General features: G+C 44.9%; 1 protein-coding gene across 3 annotated transcripts in view; it reads left to right on the forward strand.

Annotated features, from left to right (window-relative positions):
• The window catches only part of LOC121879559 (neuroglian-like), a 172,507-nt gene that overhangs the window by 28,138 nt on the left and 119,491 nt on the right, over window positions 1-24,878 (forward strand). For all 3 annotated transcript variants that reach the window (XM_042386208.1, XM_042386209.1, XM_042386207.1), the window contains exon 2: window positions 3,523-3,564. The gene's annotated coding sequence lies outside the window, so the exon portion shown is untranslated. The remainder of the gene's footprint in view (window positions 1-3,522; window positions 3,565-24,878) is intronic.

Below are 24,878 nucleotides of genomic sequence, written 5' to 3' on the forward strand. Positions count from 1 at the left end.
ATATATATATATATATATATATATATATATATATATATATATATATATATATATATATATATATATATATATATATATATTTATACATACTGGAATTGGGCTGTCATTGTTGTGTGACATTATCAGGGCCCCAAGTTGGTTTCATGGTGTGGAATGCTCGTTAGAGATTGTGTGTTAAGCGCCTGATGAGTTTTACTGTTTATAATCTTTCTTTTAATGCTTGGTCGGGCCGGTCACCTTTTTTGTGGTAACGCCAGACTCTTGGCATTCGGTTCTGAGATAATCTTTAGTCCCGTTTAGTGTCTATCAATTGGCTTGTCTTTGATGTTCTTTTTTTTTATAAAGTTAATCCCGTTTGTGTGTCCAGGTGTTGACACATGTTTTTGTTGTACCTGTGCCTCCCCCGCGCTGTTCTTTGTTCCTACGTCTTTGTTTATGAGGCGTAAGAAAATATTATCAGTGGACGGTTGTTGTAGGTACTGGGGTGACGAGACCTAAATGTTACTTCAGTCTGTAGTACCAGTTGCTACCTTAAAATGGGTAAATCAAACACTATGACTGCTGGTTTTTAATAATGAATCCACTCGTGTAAATCCCGCGTGAAGATGTCATTGTGATTTACAGAATAACTATATACAGTTTATAGAGACAGTAGCTCTCATGTGTCGAGGCAACACGCACCGTACGGACCACCGTTTATTAAGAGAAGGAACCCGAGAGGGAACAGGGAAGGGAACTGTATCCGGGAATATGTGAGTCTCTCTTGTGTATGGCCTATTACCCCAGACACTGATGTGCTATTAAACATTCCTTGGTGGAGGGGGTGGGTGAGTGGAGAGCCTGGTGAAGTAAGACGGGCGGAGGTGAACCAGGGTTATTATTGTTCCTGTGGCGTCCTCCAGTGTGTTCCTTGTTGCTTCCTACCCACTGAGGCACCAACCTAACCTATATAAAGACCCAGCCACGTTTCTTATCTTTGTTGGTGGTTATCAAGTTGACAAGTGGAGGTTCTCAAATGCTCACACTGTTCTCAGATTTTACACCAGCAGGCACCTCTACTCCTCAAGGTGTCTTATTCTTGCACATTCTTCTGTCTTTCATGTCAGTTGTGATCATATGAAGTACCTGACATGTTTTCCGTAAGTTTTGTCATTAGTTTCTCGTCTGCTTTGTTTTAAGGAATACACTTGGAGTTCTTGAAGCCGTACCTAGAGCCGTTTGTCAGAAGTAGTAAATGTGTATAAACTAACCTAGCATTGCCAAACCGAACCCAACTGAACCTTGTTTACCTAATCTAACCTAGTTTATCTCACCAAGCGTAGTCTTCATAACCTGACCCGAACCTTTGATCCTGTTAGTGGGGAGAGGTTGTGAAGGGCCAGTCAGCGCCACCACTCACTCATACTCTGGGGAGGACTTGATTACTTCAGCTGGTGCGGCGGTGCAGACAAGTTGTGTTAGCCAGTCGTAAACACCCCCCTTCATGCCCACCTGGAGGATTCTTATAAATTACACGATAATATTTTCCCCTCCGTGAAAACATGCTAGCGAGCATCTGACTGGTTCACAAAGGTTACAGTACGGCTTAAAGTGGCGGAGACATTGCATTGAGACGACCACAAGTAGACATTTTCTCTCATATCCAGTTACGTTGGGAGTGAGTTGGAGTCTTTGGGGGACAAGAGGGTTAAGCCATCGTCCTGAGAGACTTAAGCCATCGTCCTCAAAGGGTGAACTCATCGTCTTGAGAGGATTGAGCCATCGTCCTCAAAGGGTTAAGGTTAAGCCATAGTTCTCGGAGTCTGAGGCTCAAGCTAGTGTGTGTGTGTGTGTGTGTGTGTGTGTGTGTGTGTGTGTGTGTGTGTGTGTCGGGTTCCTCTGCGGATCTGGAAGGCGGCGGTGGTGTAGACAGTGTGTCGCCCAAGCTATTATGTACAGCCACGCCCCGAGTTGTGTGTGTGGTAATTGCTGTGGATGATTCGGGGCTTTAAATCCTAGCTCTGAGTAATGGTTTATCGGCAGTGTGTGAGGGAGGGTGAAAGTTTATCCAATTTATTACTGATGTTACAAATGCTTTAAATTTTATCAAGAAGGGCAGTGCTTGGATCACATGAAGATTAACCACCCCGGCTTATTTCAGCTGATGATTAAAACTCCAAAACGCTATCTTAGGGGGGTTAGGTTAGGTTGGCTTTAGGATGTTGTTTAATCATTACGTCAAATAAGCTGGGGTGCTAAAATGTCCAAATGAATCCATTGCCCAAGCTGGAGTAGACACATCAGACAGGAGGGACCGTAAACATTGGTGACGAACTGAGAAAGAAGACACAACAGACAGGGGAGACCGTAAACATTAGAGGCAGGACATAACGTAAGGAGAGGGGGAAAGGGACTGGAGTAGTGGATGTCAGGTGTACAGATGATAGCTGGAGGATACACGGTGGTGGTTGTGTCTGGTGTGGTGAGGGAGGCTGACGGGTACAGGAAAGCAAGGTTGACTGAGGTATCCAAGAGGATGTGAGACTAGCATCATAACATTCACTCCCAGTGGACGTGTGCGTGATATTCAGAGATAAACATGTACTGTGTGTGTGTGTGTGTGTGATACATATTGATACTCCAGACTTAATGTGTTGGCTTATTTGATTACTTTTTACTTAGGCTTCTGTAATTAGTTTTGTTAGTAAACGCTGGCCATTAGAATGAGAGAGACGCTACATTAGGCTACCAGGAGTGACGTCAAGAAGAAGGTGACTAATGAGTGATTGCACCTCGCATCTCTTTCCAGAAGGTGCTCCCTCCCTCTCCCCATCACACACCTGACTGGTAACAATAAACAAGTAAATTAGGTTGAATCATTGTAGGGGTGAAGGTGGTGCTGGCAGTGTGTGTGTGTGGTCTTCTCGTGGTGCGTTGGGATCCTTAACATGGCTCCCCGGCTCACTGGTACATGCTCGGGTCGAGACGCTTGATGAATGCTTTCCTCCCTGCTCTTCCTCTTCGTCTTTCTACTCCTCCGCTTCACTTCCTCCGTCTCTTCCTGTTACTCTCATTCCTCTTCTTCCACGTCCGATGCGTTTTCCTCCTCTCATGTTGTTTTAACATTTTTACTAATATCTTTCCACGTCTCCCTTCACTGTCTCCTTTTCCTCTTCTTAGTCCGAATTCTCTTCTCCCCTGTTCTCTTCTTTGTTCTGCTTCTCCTTTGTCCCATTAACATTACCATCACCATCATTCTACACCTCACAATACTACCCACCCTCCCATATATCACCTCACTGACCTGAGCCAAGGCCACCTGTAAACGCACTAGTGAAGGGGACTGTACAATATATATATATATATATATATATATATATATATATATATATATATATATATATATATATATATATATATATATATATATATATATATATATATATATATATATATATATATATATATCACTGAGATGTATGTTTGTTTTTAATGTCCCTTTAATGCGACGTTTAATTTATATATATATTTCTTTTATTGCAGAAAACTGACCGAGAAATTGGCAAGGATCGAGGGATTGAGGAGGTGAGTGAGCCATACAGGTCTACGGTAACCATATACAATATGTTGCCACCATGGCGGAATGTACAGCACTTACCACCACACACCTGTAGCACCCATCGCCACCACACATCTGTATCACTCATCACCACTACACACCTGTAACACATTACCACCACACACTTGTAGCACCCATCGCCACCACACATCTGTATCACTCATCACCACTACACACCTGTAACACACATCACCACCACACACCTGTAGCATCTTACTACAGGTTTAATTTATATTATAGATTACAGAAAATTTACCGAGATGTTGGCAAGGATCGAGGAGTTGAGGTGAGTGTGAGGTCATAAAGGTGTACCAAGAACTAAGAATAGAGGAACTGTAGCGGGTCTATTGTCCCATACTAGGTGGCCCTGTTTACACCCAACCCCTATCGCTCATATATCCATCCAACCTATATTTGGAGCTTCCCAGCGATATCCATTCTGTAGTACAGTGACCAACACTGAACCGCATAATCCAAGTGAAGTCTCACAAGTGCAAGTTCCCCGTAGCTCAGGCCTAGTCACTCGGTCGTGGCTACACAACAATGCTGCGTAAAACAAACAAAGTTTTCATGTGATGTGTTCTTCAGCATTGATGTGTGGCCACGCAAAAAGGGGTAATTTCTAGTCTCACTCGCCTATGAATACCAACTTGGGGACTGTTGAGGTGAGAGGCGGCAGTGGACTTGGGTGTTGGGCATGGTCTGGGGTGTGAGGCGTTGATGGTAGTGGGTGGTGATATTAAAATGAATGTTGGTGGTGGTGAGAAGAGGCGGGCTAGTCATGAGTACCGTACAGGGTTAGGAGTTGTTGTAGTAGGAAGAGTAATAGTCGATAATATTGGCGGTGATGGTGATAGGAGTAGTGGTGGTGGTGAATGAAGTGTTAGTTACTGTTGTGGTGGCGTTGGTTATAAGAGGATTGTGGTGGTGAAGTTTGACGGGTTTTAGAGTTGAGGGGTTATGGGTGAGAGGCGAAGAGAAGTACCTGGTTGAACAGTAGAGCGAGTCTCAGGATCGTGGGTGTCACATTCTGGCCCCGTCAGGCTCTCACCTTCAGCTTCTCCAAATACGAGTGTGTCTGTTGGCCCCAGATATGAGCCCGTGTTGAGGGTTACGGCTTTACACGCTTGGCTCTCCCTTCCAACTATACAAACATCGCTTTTGTTTTCCTCTGTTTGCTTTGTACAAGTATTCCCTCCAAAAAGAATTTCTAAGTACTTTTTGGATATTTTATATAACTATGTTTACAATAAAATAATATATCGAATTGTATGATTTAATTTTGGTTCACACTTCTCGTTTTTGTAATCACTCCAATGATTCTTAGTTTTTTTATACAATTACTGTAATTGTGAAATCTGATGTTATTCAGGATTTTTTTTTATTTTCGGTATGTACGAAAAGTGTGTTTACTGTTACCATAAGTCATTGCACGTTTGGTTCAGTCGTTCCTCCCATGTAAACACGCCATTGTTTCCATATACTGTTTACGTTTTTTGTATACAAGTACTGTATACATTCAGAGAAGAGTTATTGTTATATTGTGGATGTTTGCTTGTTTGTTTGTTGTGGTTACGGTGTTTATATTTAGCCAGTGTGTTGAGGGTGGGGGAGCTTTACAGGTGTGTCGTGTTGGTCCACAGTTGTAAACATTGCATTTTGTTAACCATTTACACTTACTGTGTGTATTCAAACGCTTTTTTGGGAGATGTAGAATTAATTATATATTGTGCTGTTACTGCCTAATCTTGGCCTATACTGCATAACCTATTTCTGGGATAAATACTTACTATTATTATTATTATTATTATTATTATTATTATTATTATTTATTGTTGTAGTGTTGAAGGTTGGAAAGGAGAACTGGAGGGAAGAGGGGTGTGTGGGTCCTCTTCAACAGCTTGATAGTAGACATCAATATTACACTACGTCAGCTTGAAAATAATGATCCCGTAACTGGCATTATTCACATCTTGTAGGTTTTATAAACATATTAACAAACAAACTTTTAACCTATTAATATTTCAGTAGTTATTTGGTTATTTGATTAAAACAAATAACTTATTAGCTTTTACTCTCTGATGAATGATAATTATCGGGTTTAATTACCAGAGCTCTGATAGATAGATACCTTTAATCCTAAGTTAATTACATAATATATCAGAGAGCACACCTAATGCCCCCCCCCCCTCACCCCCGTGTTATATTATTAGATCGGTGGTAACCTTTACTGGCTGTTGTAGTTAATGAAAGAATTGGGATCACTTAAAGACTCTACCCCAGCTTATTTCACCTAAAGATTAACCACCACCCTATCGCTTATTTGAGAGGGGGGGGGTGAGGTTAAGTTAGGTTAGCGTTAGGATGGTTAATCTTAAGGTGAGGGAGAGGTCTAGTAGTTGATCAGTCACGATGTGGGATGAGGTTAGGGAGTGAGGTAAAGATCCCTTATACCGTGTGTGTGTGTGAGGTTGGAGGGAGTGGCGAGGTTGACCGATAAAAGGAAGGCCAGCTGCTCGATGTGGGTCCTGTGAGAGGTGGTCAGGGAGTGAGGAGGGGGGGTCCTTTTATTATACACAGTATGAGGGGAGAAGGGGCGGGAAGGGAAGGTCAGTATGGTGTGGGTGGAGGGTAGGGAGTGAGGAAATGGTTCTTTATAGTGTATGATTTCATGAGGGAGGGGTGGAGGGTGAAAAGGTCAGTCAAGTGTGGGAGTATGGATAAGGTCATATATGATCTCGTGAAGGAGGGAGGGAATGAATAAGAAGGAAGGAGGGAGGGAGTTGGCATGAAAAATGGGTGGGAGGGAGGGAGGGAAAGCATAAGAATGATGGTAGGGGGTGAGAGAGAATTAGAATGGGAGGAGGGAGCGAGTTAGAATGAAGGATGGGAGGAGGAAAATAAGCCAGGGTGACAGAGGAGGGAGAGCGTGTGAGATGTCTGCGTGGCCAAGGGTGAAACTGGAGCAGGGTGACGAGATGCTTTACCTGTACTGTAAACGATGGGAGTATGATAGTGTTTCACCTTGACCAGTAGTTAAGTTAAAGAGTGTGTGTGGGCAAGTTAGTGGTAGTTGTGGTAGTACTTGGGTATAACATGCTCAAGTTCTTCCTTCTTTAGTCATTATATACCTCCACTAAGGACTGAAGGGGCGCCTCTTAATATGGATTCTCAGGGCTGTTGTGTTGGGAGGTGAGGTTAGTATGTGGACGCCTTACTTGTGGGAATATGTGTAGCTAACCTTTGTAGTTTTTTTTCCTGGTGGGTAGCCTGCAGTACAAGACCGTGTTAGTCCCCAGGAATATATTTTTTATTTTATTTATTTTTTTATTAAAGTTAGCAAAGTTTGTGAAGTTTCAAGGTGTTGCCAGTGCTCACAGTTATTGCGTGTTGTGTGGATATGCGAGTCCGTGACCTTGTACATAGTGGAGTGGAGCAGTCAGTAGTGTACAGTAGTGCGTGAGACGATTACTGTATCCAGGGTAGTGTGTACATAATCGTGACGCTGCATGCATGTTAGACAACCCACTGTGCTCCGTATGGCTCAGAACCCAGTGTGCATCACATTGGCTGTGTGTCTTAGTGCAGAGGCGTTTTTGGATTAATGAGCAAATTTGGGGTTCATGTTAAATACTCAGACATAGAGAACTGGGTCAAATTATTTCTCGCCTCGCTAATTGATCTCACGATATCTGTTCGTCGAGGGAGTTGTACCTCAGCATCGTTTATTGTCAGTTAGTGTGGCCCAATTTGTTATCTGGAGTAGCATCATGCAGGCGTAATTGAGGCCACTCCACTGCACCCTCTGTTTATAGTTCTCAGAGGGAGTTACACGTCATGTATTTAGCGTTTACTGCACTCCAGTTTGTTATCGGGAACAATATCTGTATGTAATAGGTATCGAGGCCAGGGCGGTGTGTGTTGCAGCAGTAGTAGTTGGTGTGTGGCTGATGAAAGGTGTAGGTTTAGTGACAGGTGTACAGGTAGTGGTACAGGTGTGGGGGGTCTTTATGACTCGCTGTATTATGGACTCGCCCCGTTAAACTGACTCTCCTCGCTGTCTCGTGTTGGCTGCTACATAACGTTTATATAAAGGTGAGAAATAACTTTGATTTAATAATTTGTTTCGCCATTTTTTTATGACTTATATGTATGTCTGTCTACTCGGTGCTAATCCAAACAAGAACTCAGCGAGAGAGAGTCAGTCATATGGATGTATCCCTCCATACTCTCAAACAGCTGCATCGTTTATGTACGTGTGGTGTTAATGTAGGAAGGTGTTGGTGTGTGACTGCGGTCTCCGGCGTTGGCCTTTTGCCGACAGAACTGAGGACTGATGTACAGCTTGTCTGGCCGAGCTGCTGGGGTAGACGACGACACTAGGTGTGGTATGGTTCATCATAGGGTCATGTCTGAAGCGTTAAGTACAGTTTTAAGTGACTTAGATCCAGGGGCTAGGAAGAGTACCCGGACTCAACAATGTGTGGTACAATAGGTACGTTCATCAATGGTACACCAGCTGAGGCTCAGGTTATTGGGGCGGAACATCTGATGCTCGCGCCCAGGAGCTCTGTCCTCGCTTCACTGTTAATATGAACGTGGTGCAGTGAAAGTGATCTGGTGACACTCTGCCACCTCGTCTAAGGTGACTTTTAATTGCCATATGTGTGTATAATACTCAACGGTTGTCCTCTCAATTTTTTTAAGAGTTTAATTTATTTCTTGACGTGCTATTGTTACCTGGGCTACAAACATAGAGATATTGTTTGGTAAATACTGTAATTCACTTAGTTTGTAATATATTAAATGTTTCACGCCACGACCTCGGTAACTGATTAAATGAAGTGATTGGTCACCTTGTCTTATGAGTAGTTGCTAGGCCTATACGGGGAGTGGGTGTGGCCGGCCTCTGGTGTCTGCTTTTTCAACATTACTTCCGAGAGACCCAATTTGGAGGAGGGTTTGTATGCTCATAAAGTTGTCACCTGTGAGGCAAGATGGTTGGTTTGTGTGTTTGGCTTAGGACCCATAGAAAATATATAAGGTTGATTTTTGTTTGTATTTATGTATGAAACTTTGCACACTCATAAGGTAACTTTCTGAATAGCATGAGCCACAGAGTTTAAATATTGGGTTATGATTTTATCAGACAAGGTCACAGTAGAAGGCCCAAACGGCGCCACTAATTATTGTTTGGATGCCAAGTTAAATTTACCTTGATTTTAACTGTACGACGCAGCCAAGACTTTAAGGGGATATAATATATTCAAAAAAATCTGGAGCAAAAACGTCTTGGCCATCAAGGGCGTTGATAGCCTGTGCAGACACCGTAATAATTATGGTAGAGAGGAGAGGTCAGCCAACAGCCTAAACTTACAAAAACCCTCACGAAGGTCTTGGGTCCACCATTAGAGAACGAGGTGGTGTATGGGACTGGCGAGAGGGATAACGAGGGACCTGAAAGCCACCTTTAATCGCATCATTATAGCCTCCACAAGAACCTGTGTATGGGAGGGTGACCAGGGGATGAAAAAGAGGAATATCGACATGAGATAGAGTGAACCCTTGGACTGCCCTTGAGCCGCCACGTCCCCGAGATGATGACCATGAGAATGACGGTCGTGCACATTAGAGAGTCGTGCTGATCCAGAATACTATTAAGCCTCATTGTGCGTCCTTGTGGAGACCACTAAGTGACCCCCATCTTCCCTCTCATCTTTTACCATCAACATCATGTCCTCCCTCCCCAACCCCAGCTAAACACAACTCTACTTCTTATTCTTCCTCTTCTCCCTTCCCCTTTTTCTTCCCCACAGACCGTCCTTCTAGCTACTGATTATCATCCTTTCTTCTCTTATTCTTTCTCCTCTGTAACCACCATTCCTTCTCGTTAGTCCTCACTTTCCCAGCACCACCACTCCACCTCATTCCCTCTTTAAGCCACCACTCAGTCGCCTCCACTAACCATTCCCTGACCACCATCTCGCCAGCCTCTGTCTCCCACTAACCATGACCGCCGTATCCTCACTCCGGCAGCCAGCAAACGACCAGCAGTGAGGAGCAGACATTATCCGGGACGCGGGGTACGGCATGACACTCGGTACGCCTGGCTTGCTAGGGGCCTCGTCAGCTGTGTTGACGACCCGGCTCCGCTGATCTCTTCCCTCGCCTGGGCAACGGGACACAATACCCAGGGAGAGCGTGGCGTGGGCTGGGTTGTAAAAGCTGTAGTTTTATTCTGGCGAGTAAATTATTGGGTAGTATTTGAGGGGTTTTGTGAGATGTTGATATGAAGGGAAAATAGCTTATATAATTGTTATAGATAGATACTGTGTGGGGGGTGGAGCGGAGACTGTTGTATATTTAATGTTTGGAAGGCTTTTGTGGATAAGGTACGGGTAAGCAGGTATTGGTGTGGGATGGCTGAAGGGGCATGGGTTGGCATGGGGAGACATGGGTTGGCATAGGCAGGCGTGGGCTGGGCGTGGGTGACACGCGGCCACCGGAATCACAACATCAACACCGGTGGAGGATCGATACTCTCCCGCGGCTCCCAGAGGTCAGGGGTCACTCTCCCTCCCCTCCCAGCCTAGACCATCATGCTAACCTTTTTCTTGTAATTTTGCATTTTTTATCATTTTCCTCTTGTTCCTCTAGTCATCCTGCCCCCCACCGTGTCTCTAGTTGTTTATCCTTGTATTTCTTCCCCTTTATCAGGATTCTTTCTGCTATTTTCGTCTTTATTATCCTACCCTTTGTTAATGTTTTACTTATCTCTCTCCTTGTTGCTGTCAGTTTTCTTCTTTATTTTACGGGCTCTTATCGTTGATTTTCTACATCATCATTTTCTTCATCGTCGTCATCTTTTACTTCCTCGTCGTATGATTCTTCTTTTCCCATTGTCCCACCTTTCCCCATCATCTTCCTCCGCTTTTGACCAATATCTCCTCCTGCCCCCCCCTCTCCCCTCCCACTACCGCAGTGTGTAGCGTGACCTGCTGCCTGTGGTCAAGGTTCCTCACCAGTGGCCGTGATACTGCAATGGGCGTTCCTCAGATCATTATTTGGTATCCTGTGTGTGTGTGTGTACAGTATATATTTTTGTGTTTGGAAATCTTGTGTGTGTGTGCGTGCGTGTGTGTAACTGCATATGCGTGGACCTCAGCATATTAATCGGTCAATGGATTCAGTCTGAGATGGCGTGGTGTAGGTCGTGTGTTAACCCCTAATAGTCGGTAATACAGTGTCGTACATTTCATATAATTGTTTTAATGACTGAAACAATGATTTTACCACCCCTCACCCCCTCCTCTACCCATTGCCCCTCCACTACCCCGTCCACCACCACCCACCTCCACTAGCCAGATTAGTTGTCATTTATCTCTTGAAAAGGTTCCGAGGGATATTGACTCGTGATTAGTGCCCCCCCCCTCCTCCTCCTCCTCCTCCACCTCCATCGATAAGTTGCAATGATACGGTTTTGCCTGTAATTCGTGTTTTTTTTTGGGGGGGGAGGGGATTTATATGTATTTCTCTGTCTTTAATTTGATAAACTTAGACCAGGCAGCCAGAACTACAATCACCACCACCTCGACGCTCTGCCTAGGTGAACGGTATATATATATATATATATATTTTTTTTTTCGCCAAGTGGGGGGTTATTTTTTCTCCCCCAGGCAGCGATAGTTTTCCCCCCAGACGGCTGCTCATGTCCCAGCTCGCTTTGTCTGGTGTCAAGAGTAATAAGGCATTTTTTTGTTTCTATATCCAGCACTTTGCATTATTTCCTGCACCCACTGTTTTTGTTTGTTATTGTTGGTTGTTTCCTTCTCCTTTTAACACCCCCTCCTCCTCCTCCCCCCTTTTTACATCCCCCTCCCCCCGGCTTTAAGGATTTTCCCCTCGGTTGACTTGATATTTTTCCAACAGACTGACTGACCTTCTTTCCCTGGCTTCTTTATTTTTTCTCCCCCTCTGTCGGTGACCTTTTTGGGGGCCCCGGACGGCAGGTCATTTTTTCCCCTGAGTAGGATTTTTTCTTCAGGTCCGGCCGGCTGCTGGCGTGTCTCGGAAAGTATACATTATATAACAGGGCTTGTGGGGGGGGGGGCTGTAAGGTGAGGTGTATGACAAGGTGTTGCAGGGAAGGCATCCATTCACGGTCAAAGTCTCGGCGCAGTTTGGACGCCATTTTGAGCGTTGAGTTTGTGTCATAGATCAGGAAGTGAATCGATCAGTTTTGTTTCCTCCATATTTAGTTAACGGATGAGTTCATGAAAACATTTAAGGGTATCGTTGAGTCTCGGTGTATTTACTACACTATTTTGGGATTTATATTTGTACCGTAGAGAGCACTTGTAGTCCCGGTAAGAGTCTTGGGACAAGTTTGTCGCCATTTTGATATTTTTTAATCAGAGATGTGTGTGTGTGTGTGTGTGTGCGCGCGCGCTATAGCTGAAGTGAGTGAATTAAAGACGTTGCTACTTCTTCATTGGAGGGGAAACTTAATGTATAAACCCTTGAGGACCAAGGCCGGGTCACCGCCCCTCATCCTCCTCCTCCACCCCGCTCAATACACCCAATTTTACACCCCGTTACACCCACCCGGGAGATCCCTTCCCCCAGCCCGCCCTCAGCCCTCTCATCCTTCCTTCGTTTCCTCCCTCCCATTCACCAGCCCTCTCGGCCCCTTCTCCTTCTCCTATTCACAAGTCCTCAGTCCTATCTTCTCCTTCCCTCCTACCTATTCTCCAGCCCTCTTATTCTTCCTCCTACCAGCCCTCAGCCCTCTCTCTTGGCCGTTCACTACCCTGTCAGGCTATTCACTATATCTACAGCCTCATCAACATTCATGTAGCAATAGCAAGCGCGCGCGCGCACACACACACACACACACACACCTATCTCTCGTGAATCCAGGCAGAGTCCAGGTGAATACATTGCACTATACCGTATTGGAGGAGCGGACACTACACTATACACTGAAATCGAGACAGTGGTGATCGGTTTAGCCATGAGATACGTTCAATTACATTTAGATTGCGTCTATATGTCTGTCTGTCTGTGCCTGTCTGTCTGTCTGTCTGTCTGTCTGTCTCTGACTTTCCTGATCTGACTTTAAAAGTTTTATCCTCGTGTGAAGTTTTGATATATTTTTTAATGTGGCTTGGTGGAGAGACTCGTTGTAGCTACGGTAGGTTTAGTATCATGATAGTGTGGTTGATATTCACAGGTGTTACATGAAAAGGTTTCGAGTTCTCTGTTGTTGCTTTGATTGGTGTGATCCTCTTCCTTATTTTCCCTTCTCTTCCTTATGTCTCCTCGAGCTCCTCCTCTCTTTCCCCCCCACCTCCTTATTTATCATCCTCCTCTTCCTCCATATTGTTCATTTTCCCTCTTCCTCCCTATTTTTCATTTTCCCTCTTCCTCCCTATTTTTCATTCTCCTCCCCCCGACGTATCTCCCCCTCTCCTCAACCCGCGAAATCGTTCATCATCGACGACACGAGACAATTATAACGCGAGCTGCACGTGGCGCATCTCTGGCTGACATAAGTTGGTGACGTCCCCACCCTTTTGTGGTTCGTCATGGTAGTCCCCATCCCAAGACAATAATGATATATTGTCCTTATCGATGCCTGCTTGCCTATCTGTGTAGCCTCTAAAGGGTGGGGGGTGGGGGTAGAGGAGGGGATTAAGTTAGGGGAAGGTGGAGAGAAAGGAAGGAGAGGTGTGATGAATGATTATGAAGAGGAATGTGGTCGAGAGTTGGGTGGGTGGGGGAAGAGGTGGGTGAGGTGGGCAGTTGGGAGGCGGAGTAAATAAAGGAGGGTTAGGTGAGGTGGAGGGAGGTGGGTTTAGCTGAGGTAAAACGAGAGACTGTTGAGAGTTCATGGGAGGGTCGGGGAGGAGAGTTAATTGAGCTGGAAGAGATAAGTAATTCAGTAAAAAAAAGGTTAGATAGACCTAGGAAGATAGAGAGATTTTCTACCATAGTTAATAAGATCCATAACAGCTGAGCACCAGATTACAGAGGATTAAGAGCTGGGTGGGGGTGGGGTTAATTAGCAACAGGTAGAAGGAGGGATATGTGGGTGCCCCCTCCTCCTCCAGGTAGCTCACAGAGTACCTGAACGAGAGCTCTGACAGTCGGCAGGGGGGGGGCAGTGGGCTGAACGTGTGGCAAAAATACGGGATGGTGATGTAGGATGTGACGTATAGGGGTGTGTGTGTGTGTGTGTCATTTCCTCCTCTTCTCTACCCCTCACCTTCCTCTGACCCCTCCTCTTCCTCACCCCTACTCTACCCCTTCCTCCTCCCCTCCTCTTCCTCGACCTCCTCCTCGACCTCCTACCCCTCCTCTTCCTCGACCTCCTCTCCTCTCTCCTCCTCCTCCTCCTCCCCTCGACCTCCTCCTCTTCCTCTGATCCCCTCCCAAACCTCGACACTCCTCTTCCTCTTCCTCTTCCTCTACCCCTCCTCCTCGACCTCCTCCCTCTTCCTCCTCATCAACCTTAATATAAGTTTCACCACAACCTGCCAGAATCCTCTCTTGTGTCTCTCCGAGTCAATTTGTTCTCGTGAGTTTCTTGTGTGTTTTTCTCTCTTCTCAGGGTCTGTGTGTGTGTGTGTGTGTGTGTGTGTGTGTGTGTGAGAGAAGCGGTTATGCTGGCCTAAAGGTGAGGAGCTAGTAACTCTGGCGGCACACCAACCTCAAGTAGGAAATGGTGTCATTGGTGGAGTTTTAAAGGGTTTTGGGCGGAGTTTTACTGTGTGTGTGTGTGTTTGTGACCTAGACAAATATTCGATTTAATTGAGAAGGAATTTTGGGTTTGGTGTAGAGTGAAATAACGTTAAATGAATGATTGGAAATGAAAAATAAATTTAGACTTGTATGAAATTGGAAAATGAATTAAGAATTTTATATAAAGATTGAAAGATAAAAGTAGAGAATTGATGGGAAATTAAAAGCATATGATAAAATATTACCGTATGTAAGTTGTATAATATAGATTTAAATCACTGTTGGTGCGTTTGAATTGAAAATAAAAAATAATTCTAAATTGTTGTTGGGAGGAAAAATTGAGAATTCATGTGTGGAAATTAAAAGCAATGGGAACTTTATGTAAATTAAAAAGAATAATTGAGATTTAATCCGTGGAAATTAAAAAAAAGCAAAAAGCAAAAGGATTACACTAATGTAGATTGAAAAAAAATGTGTGTGGGGGGATAAAATGGAGATTAATCGAAAATTTGTTAATGGATATGCATTTTTTTCCTTGTTCCTCAATATTAACTGAATTGCTGTAGCTTGAGGCTTGTCTAGTATTGTTGGCTGATAGATAGTTGAGTAAATAGATAGATAGAGTAGTTTTGACTGATAGATGAGGGACAGTAAATGAATGGATAGATAGTAGTTTTTGCTGATAGATGATGGGGAGTGGAGATAGATAGATAGATAGATAAAGGGGGAAGTAAGATCGATAGATAGAGAGGAAATATATATAGAGAGAGAGAGTGAGAGGGGTGGGTGGAAATATACGAGAGGGAGAGCATGTGTGAGAGGGAACATTATTCGTGAAGGGTGACAAAGGTGGAGGCCAAAGGGGGTCATGACAACGCTACCGGAGTGGGCCAGGAAGGTTTTGTTGCCTTAAAGATGAGGGTTAATACTGCCTGTGTGTGTGTGTCTGTGTCTGTCTCTGTGTGTATGTGAGTGTATGTCTGTGTGAGCCTGTGTATGTCCTTATCTGTCTGTTTGTATACTGTTGTCATTGTAAATTACCTCCAGTTGTCGTAATCTAAATGCATTTTTTTTATTCGTATTTAGTTTCGTATTCCGACTTTATTCTTCTGTCAGTATAATGAAATGTTGTTAATATGTATACAGTTTACTTTCAGGACAAAAATAAGTAGGTAATATGTAACAAAATACGTGGGTGATTGTTGTTAATATGAGAAAAATACTTAGATTGTTGTTAAACGTGGGAAGTTGCGTAGATGATTGTTAATACGGGATAAAATAAGTAGATGACTGCTGTTAATACGTTATGAAGTACGTAGATAATTGCAAATACGGGATAAAATACTTAGATAATTGTTAATACGGGATAAAATACTTACATAATTGTTAATACGAATAAAATACGTAGGTAATTGTTAATACGTACAGTAGATATATATAATTGTTGTTAATACGAGATGCTTTAATGTAGACATACCAGTTGCTTCGGTGAGTCTCTTTTAAACCACAAAATCCAACACTGGAGCCCAAGTCGTGGTTTGGCTGGAGACTGAAAGTTGTAATCCCCGTGTGTCGCCTCCACCTAGCTCGAATTTCTTCCTCCTCTTCCTCCTCTTTTTTTCTTCTCCATCCTCCTCTTCCTCGTCATCCTCTATCTCTTCCTTCTTCCCACTCCTTTTCCTCTCTTCTTCCTTCTCATTCTTTTCCTCTCTTCTTCCTTCTCATTCTTTTCATCTTTCTCCTCATCCTCTTTTTCCCACCCTCCCTCATCATTTTCCTCCTCGTTTTGCCGAGAGAGAGAGAGAGAGAGAGAGAGAGGTGGGCCAAGGTCTTTAAAGGTGAGGGGAGGGGGAGGGTGGGATGAAAAGTATGAACTATTAGGCAAGGTTTGGTGGTTAGGCAGAGTGAGGGAGAGTTAATCTCTCTCTCTCTCTCTCTCTCTCTCTCGGAGAGATGGAAATAATCGCTCAGGATAACACACACACACACACACACGTATGAACCTCTGTCCTGCGTGGCAGTGAGAAGTGATAACACCCTCAGTGTCAAGACCTGACTGAATTACTCAGAATAGGCAAACTGTACTCCAAGCTTTGTCAATAAATTTGTTACACTAAAAAAGCTTAGTTCATGATCGTTGGGAAATAACGCTGGAGAAAGTCAGGATCGTTTGGGAGATTTGGAAATAATCATCGCCAAGGGACATCCATTGTGACAGAAGGTGAGTGAGGGAGGGATGTTGGCTGGGAAAATGGGAAATAATCGCCATGGGGGGGGGGGGGGGATCGAGAAATCATGACCCGGAAAAGTGAGATTGAAGCTGAGGGAGGAAATAAATTGCCGTGAAAAAAATGTGGAGCGACGCGGAAAAAATAGAGATTATGTAACGTTATTTCCCGGTGAATGTGAGAACCAGCTGGGGAAAAAATTGCTGGGAAATTAAAAAAAATAATAATGGAGTGTATTTAGAAATAATCTCTTAAGAAATAGATTGGTTTGGTAGTTAAGGGAGGTTTAATCGATGAGAGAACAATAATCACTGAGAAATAGACTGGTCGTAAGATATAATCGCTTAGGAGAAATTTAATTCGAGAGTGAGTTAAAAATCTCCAAAAAGTAAAAATGTGACACTTAGAAATAAATTATCGGGGAAATAGACGCATGCAAATTTGTTATCGCTGAGAAATACACGCAAGCTCGGGAGTGAGAAGTATCGCCTGGGGTAATAATTTTCAAGCGTGTTTATAACCTGAATGTTTTTACTAAGAAACCTCTATTGCTTATCCTCGATGACGTACGTGTGTGGGTGGGGCTATAGGTCTGCATATGGTGTCTGACGTAACGTGTTATTACTGTGTTGCGTATCATGTGTGAGGGATTTTTTTTTCTAGCCTTGTGTGGTGATAGTTGTTGTGTCGGTGTTCCTCTCTCTGTGTGTGTCAGTCAGCCAGCCAGCCATCTGGGTGTAATTTAAAGTACACCTGTAGGTTCCTGACGCACCTGTGAAATTTATGAGTAATGTATGTGTTGACCTACTTGTGTGTGTAGGTGAGCTGACACATCGTACACCTTATACACACACACACACACACACACACAGACGGACAGACAATGGAGTACTTTCACCCTCACTCCATTTTTATCCACCACTTGTGTTTTCGATTCCTCACCTATGTCCTCTTTATCTCCTTTTCCTTCATTTCGTATTCAGTTTGATTCTCCCCGTTTCTTTTTCACATACACTCCTCGTTTTCCCCCCTTTATTCAATTTCCTCTCTTATTCGAACGTTATCGCGTATTGTGTGTGTGTGTGTTCCTCTCTCTCTCTCTCTTTCATCACCCCCTCTTGTTTCCTCTCATCCATTCCCTTCATTTTTATGTGTTCTCCCTTCCTGTCTTTTGTTACCTTAGTTTGTTCCTGTGATCCACCGTTTATCTTCCCAAAGTTTCTCTCTCTCTCTCTCTCTCTCTCTCTCTCTCTCTCTCTCTCTCTCTCGTGTGTTGATTTGTGTGGTAGTTTTGTGTTCTTCCTGATTCATGTTGTTTGCTGTATGTAGGTGAGAGGGAGAGCTAGGGCGAAGAGATTTAAAGTGTGTGTGTGTGTGTTATTGGGTGACAGTTGGATGATGAGCCGAGTGTTTGTGTGCGGGTGTGGGTGGGTGGAGGAAGGGGGGGGGAGGGGGTGAGTTGTGGGCTAAGTCCAGGGAAGGGGGGGGGGGTCTGGTGAGTCATCAGTTGGGACAGTGGGTCTGACTACCACTACCACCCGGCGCCACTCTACCACTCCTCCTAGTCGTCCCGCTCCTCAGGCCCAGTCCCCACACCCTGCTGCTACTACTACACCGTTCCAGCCGCCCCTCGCCACCACCGTCACCAGCCAGCCAGACACTATGGTATCTCGGCGTCCTCACCTTCTGTATCTAAGCCATACAACGCCTAACAATACCATAACACGAGCATATAAGAGAGAGATTTATTACCATGGTCCTAGACAACAACAAGCGAGTCGTATTTTTGCATGGATGTAACTAACACCGTGTGATTGGGTACAAATAAGTGAAAAATAGTCGTATTCCTCGATTAAAACTGCACTATGTCTTAATCACCCACCCAAGGTTTCATATGAAAGTAGCCAAGGTTGTGTCAGGTAAAACTTGCCTGTGTGTGTGTGTTTGTGTGTGTTTGTTTCCTCTTGGCAGGGGAACGTGTGACTACCGTACAAGTGTGAGTTGCTGTTTATTTACTTTGGTATTATCACTTGTCATTGTCTGTAATAGTAAAGTGGAATGGCCTCTTGACTCAGTGATGGGGACACAAGAGCTTGGGTGATAAGGGACGTGGGAGGGTGTGGGGGGGGGGTTCTTGAAGTTAGGTTCCTTTGCACATTACGACACTTGAGGGCGTGAGGACGAGGAGTGGTGGGTGTTGATGATGATGTCGGGGCAGTGTTGTTGGTTTGGATGTGAGGGGGTGGGTGGTCTGGGTGTTGTGGAGTAGTGTTGTTATGTTAGGTGTGGTTTAATGTAGTGGTGTCGAGTGAGTGGATGTAGGTGGTGGTGTAGTGGTGTTGAGTGGGGGGGGTAGATGGTGTTGAGTGAGTGGGTGTGGGCATTAGCGTAACCAGCAGGCAGCCCACGCCCCTCCTGCTCTCTTTACCCTGGCTATTGATTTTGGTGTTGCCTGGCCACCAGCAGGAGCAGCAGCGGTGGTAGTGAGTGGGGAGCACCTGGACTCTTGCCATGTGTTGTTGTTTATACTCTTTACAACACGTTCATACATGTTATTGGCTCTGGAGGTGAATGGAGGCATTTTAGTCTGGTCTGGTCTGGCCATCAACAGCAGCAGCAGGTTAGTGGCGGTAAGAGAAGGAAAGGGAAGGGGTACAGGCAGCATCAGGGGTCGTCAGTCATCCTGTCTTGTGCCATTGTTTACACTTTTTGCAACATGTTTGTACACGTTATTGACCATGGCGCTGGAAGTATGTTTTGGGCCACTCGTGTCAGGAGTCGCTGTACTATCAGGTGTATTAAGTTCGCTGAAGAATTTTTTTTTTAAAGTTTGCTGGCGCGTAGTTTTTTTTTCTTTGTAGTTTTATGTTTTGGGGTCATACACAGTGATTTTCTGGATTCAGTGACCGAAAACAATTACCTGGCTTGAACATTACTTTGATACGAATGCCAGGTTATTGGGGAGAAAGAGGAGGGTAATGTGGGCGAGGTTGTGTGGCGGTGGTGGAGGTATCTGGCGACACCACCACTGGTACATAACCTTGTATAGCCTTTACTGTTATTGTTAGTCTGCTCGCACTGTCTCCGGTTCTACTGCTTGCTGAAGGGGCTGTGTTGGTGATTGTGTTTGTGATGTTGGAGATGTAAATTGTGGCGTTTGTGTGGGTTGTGTTAGAGTTGTTGCCATGTTATGGTGGATGTTTGTGTTAGTGCAAGTTGTGTTGGGGATGTGCCATAGTTGAACAAGCTTCTCTCCTGCCATAGTTGAACAAGCTTCTCTCCTCTCGGCCACAAACAACACAACTATTATTACACAAGTGACACCTAACTCACTCCGTTGCTGCGGGATTGGGCATATGACAAGACAGTGGTCAGATGTGACAGCTTGGTCATCCTCCGTTTACCCTAACAAGTCTGTGTCGTGATAGTTTAGGGCAACGGTTGTGTGAAGTGATATACAGTACATGGCGTAATACTGTCTGGTGTGAATAATGTGTGTTGTGATAGTCATGTGACGGGTGTGTGGCGTGGTATATATTTGTGAGAATGACCGTACACAAGTGCTGCTAAGGGGATAAGTATAACCTATGTTTATACCATAGTCATCCCTCCCCTATAACACCCTCTCTTCTTCCTCAGTTTCTTCCTCCCTGACCCCATTTCTAACCCCTTCCCCACCACCTTCCCTGACTTTGACCTTGACCCAGCGTCCCACATTGCGCTAGACGACGCCATCCCACCACCTTCCCTGAGTCAGCCAAGACCTCATTCTGGTACTGGTTCCCTGGGGAGGTGAGATGCGTGTACCGGAGTGATAGGGTCGTTATGAACACCGGTCCTTATCTTGTTCTGCTGAGAAAAGTATAGACGTGTTGGTGATTTATCACTTTAACAGACTACATCGTGTGTGTGTGTTCCTGTTTTGTCTATTAAGTGTATGATGACGTGGGAGGTAGAGCCCCTCACCCCATAAGACACTTCCAGGTAACTTACAGGAAAGGGCCTCATGACCATTGGTATTTTGGTGAACCTGGACACGTGTAATGGTGTTTCAGGAAATTGCTAGGCCTGTGTGTGTGTGTGTGTGTGTGTTAGGAAGGAAGGAAGGGAGGGAGGGGGGGGGGACAGGTATATAGTAGGCGTGGTCGCATTAGCTACACGTATGTATATTTGCCACGCCCTTCCACGCCCTCACTTTCCTAACACGCCATCCTAAAGCCTGGAGGGCACCCTGGTGGGCCGTCCACTAGTATATTACCCTTCATTCTCCCGAACACCGACACTTACCGTACTCTTTGCTTCTCTTTATTTAACTTGAACCATTATGTCTACTTCACTTATTCCCTTTAATATGAAAATTTATCAAGTTTAAGTGTTCATCCTTATTTCTTAAGAGTTTATTATAACATAATTTGGCTAATGGGTGAAGAGTTGTGTGGGGGGCTGGTATTGTATTCTAGTTGGTTGAGGATCGATCATAAAGCATGTTCTTTATGTAGGCGGTTCTTGGGAAGGCACTGTACCAGGTAGGGAGCATTGTTATTGATAATGAAATTGGCATTTTGACGTGTGCGTGTGTGTGTGGGCGGAACACAATGTAGGAGACGTCTTTGGGGAGGGAAAATAACTACAAAGTAATAATGTCGTTAATGAACTCGGCGTTTTGAGGTTTGGATGGATGGGGGGGTAGCCCAAATTATTGTTGTCGTTAATGACTCGGGTATTTTGTGTACTGTATACGTGGTGATGGATCTCCCAGGAGCAGCTGATGACAGTCTTTAATGGTGGTGGTAGTGGGGAGAAAGTCCAGCACAAGAGAAAGGTGGACGATGAAAGCAAACACGACACAGTTCCTCCCTTCCTCCCCCCTCCCCTTCCCTCCTTCCCCTCCCTTCCCCCCTCCAACACCACCAGCACCACTTTGGCCTTTTCTCCTTCTCTCCCTCTGTCTCTCTCGCTGTCTCTCACCCATTGTGTCGGGTATTTAAAAGGTGGAGGAGTGTTTCTCTGGCGCCTGAGAGCTGCCAGGACCCTTGTAGAGCGAGTCAGTCACTTCACCGCTGCTGCTGAGGGCCCGGGTGGGTTCTCAAAGCTTCGTACGTTAAATTTTCTCCCCAACTGGAGATAGAAGAGGACATATAACCGACCGCCTTAAGCTGCGACACAAAGGTGGTTGCTAAAAATAACTCTGAATTGCCTTTAGAGTCTGCCATAACTAGACGGGTTCTCTTGTACCATTTATAGAGGGTGGAGGAACTACTTGTACGTATCTCTCGACCATCTTGAGAGTGAAAAGGAAGACGAGAACGGGAGGAGGAGGGGGAACAACACAACGACGTTCTCTCCGCCGCCCAGGAAAGAACCTGTTAGTTGGGGAATGCATTCATGCCTCCGCCATTGTCATCGTTCTCGGCTAATTATTTTGGGACCTTTCCGGTTTTAAAAGTTTCGTCGGGATTTAAATTTGTTATTCTTTTTGTGGGGTCTGTCGTTATTGTTTCTTGACACGCTGAGAATTTTTGTTTTTGTTACGTGAAATTCAGTGTTTTTCAGTTTGTCACGATTTTAATTGTTATTTGTTTTCTGTTTTCATTCTGATAAGTTTTAAAAGGTTCTACATATTTTCTTGTTTGTCGTTTCGGCATTATGGTGTGATATCTCCCGTGGCAGGCGCTGTGGAGTAATTTGGTTACTAGAGCCGACCTCCGACCGACTTCCGCCCGACCCGCCGCTGATTTGCACCCAGCTCGGCCGCCGACAACATGGCGGCTATGCTGTTGTGTAGCGGTAATTGAAGTTGGTGGGTGTGCCAAGACGGAGCTGCGGCGGCTGCTGCTGCAAGGGCGGGGTAGTGGAGCTTTAGCTGTCAGGAACTGCTGATGGTGTGTGTTGAGGTTACTGCAGCTTCACCACTGCCGTCAGCAGCATCTTTAAGTTGTCTTCCTAATGACCATCATCATTAGTCATCATCGTCTTCATTACCATTGGTCATCATCATTGCTGTGGTCGTCATAGTCATAATTGTAGTCATCATAATCAGTTTTGTAGAGATCATTACCATACTCACCAGCTTCTTGTCTGTCTACTTCGTCTTGGCATTCATCATCATCATCATCATCATCATCATCTTCTTGTACTCTTTAAATTATCTTCTTTACCCCATCTGGCTTTTTGTCTCAAGTTTCCTTTCATTTCCTCCCACTTTCTCTCTGTCTGACTTTTTACATCTCCACCTCCTTCATTCTTCTACTTCCTCCTCCTCCTTTCACCTCACTCACTCACACACACCGCACTCACACCCACTCCTTACTCACTCACACCCTCTCCTTACTCACACCCTCTCCTCACTCACACCCTCTCCTCACTCACTCACACCCTCTCCTCACTCACCTCACACTCAGTTCACTCACTTGACTCACACTCTCGCCTTACTCATACCAGTGTGTAGAGGGGTTGTAGGTGTGTGTGTGTGTGTGTGTGTGTGTGTGTGTGGTGCTGGAGAGAGAGAGAGAGAGAGAGAGAGAGAGAGAGAGAGAGAGTGTCGCGAGGGAGAATTAGTGGTAATACGAGGGAGGAACTGCGCCAGGACGCGACTCGCTTCCCTAATGGGTTCGGCCCGTCTCTTCTCAGCTTGGCGGTGGGAGGCTCACGATACATCCCCCCCTCCCTCCCTCCTCCGGTATCGTAGTTGGGTGTCGTGGTTGTTGGTATCGTTATTGTCGTTGTTGTTACGCCTTCTCTGTTGTTGTTTATGGGGGTTTGGGTTAATAGTGGTTGTGGTGGGGGTTGATTGTTATTGCCGTGGTTGGTTGGGTGACGGATCTGTGGTTACTGGGTTATTGCTTGGTAGTTTGTCTGGTTGGTTTCTTGTCTGTGTTGTGGTTGTACTTTATTGATGTGGTTAAAAGCCGTTTGTCTGTGTGGGGGGTAAGACACACACACACACACACACACACACTTCAAAAATCTGTCTTGAACAATATTGCCTTAATCACCCGCCATAAATTACCCGGATTTGGGTTGGGCCTCGTAGAGTGGGGCCAATTTTTCATCCGGAAATTTCCTTAAGGTCCGATACTGTTTTTCTTTTCCTGTGAAATTTGTAGCGGGGAAATATTGAAGATTTATTTAATTAACTTTTTTTAAGTTGGTTTTTATTGTTTTATTTGTATATTTAATTTATTTATTTTTTATTTCCCTGGGAGGTCGAGTTGAACTTATTGGGTCTCTCTCTCTCTCTCTCTCTCTCTCTCTCTCTCTCTCTCTCTCCGTCACACTTTCACAAATCCTCTCTCATCATTAAACAGGTCGCTTTCTATGTATGGATGATGCCACAATGTGTTGAGCCTTGTATGTGTGTTGTACCACCCTCATTATTTTCATGGCAAGTTAGTCCTTAGTCACGGCTTCGTACCCGCTCTGTAATACTGCAAGTTGGTGAGGTGTTATATTTTGTTATTGAATTTATTGTGATTGGGTTTATTTTTTATGTTTCCTTTAGTCCTTTGTCGAAGTTTTCATTTTTGTTAGTCTTCGTTTTATTTGCGTTTTATCATTATTCGCATTGATTTTGTATTTTTCCTCTATTTTATTTTTAGCTGTTATTCCTCTGCCGTCTGTGTGTGTGTTTGTAGCGGGGGATATGGACGAGTAGTCACGTTAATGTATGGTTCCGTGCGAGTTCTGTCCCGCTAACTGTGGCCGTGTCATGCCTTATGCTCGTGTAACCGCCCGGGTCCAGATGTACTGTACCAGAATCCACAGGAACGCGGGCAAGACGTGCGCTGACTGCTCCGCTTGTCATTTTTTGAACATGTTTAAGTTGTGCGTCAAGATACCTCGTGGGTTGGGTAAAGTGTGGTAGTAGTAGTAGGTACAGTACATGTGCTTCATTACTTAGTGACTGTAGGCAAGTGTGTTTAATACGGGCGTCGTGTATTTTATCTCTGGGTTTGTGTAAATTATAGCAGCTGTGTTGTATTTTATACTTGGGGCGGTGTATTTTATAGTGCAGGGGGCGGCCACACGCTGCTGGTGGCCCGTCTATTGCTGTGGTTTATTGCCCTGCTGGTGAGGTTAACAGCCCGCCCTGGGTGCCTGCCTGCCTGGCTCACACACGGTACACATCAACCCCCACCCCACCTGCACACACACACTCGTGCTACTAGCTGCTGGGGGTCTCCTCCGCTTACTAACTGCTGGGGGTCTCCTCCTGTTGCAAGCTGCTGGGGGTCTCTTCCACTTACTAGCTGCTGGGAGATCTCATCCTCCTGCTTAATTGCTAGAACTGGTTCCTCCCCTTCTTGCTG

This window comes from Homarus americanus, unplaced genomic scaffold, assembly GCF_018991925.1.
Source record: "Homarus americanus isolate GMGI-L3 unplaced genomic scaffold, GMGI_Hamer_2.0 scaffold9741, whole genome shotgun sequence".
Taxonomy (NCBI): Eukaryota; Metazoa; Arthropoda; class Malacostraca; order Decapoda; family Nephropidae; genus Homarus; species Homarus americanus.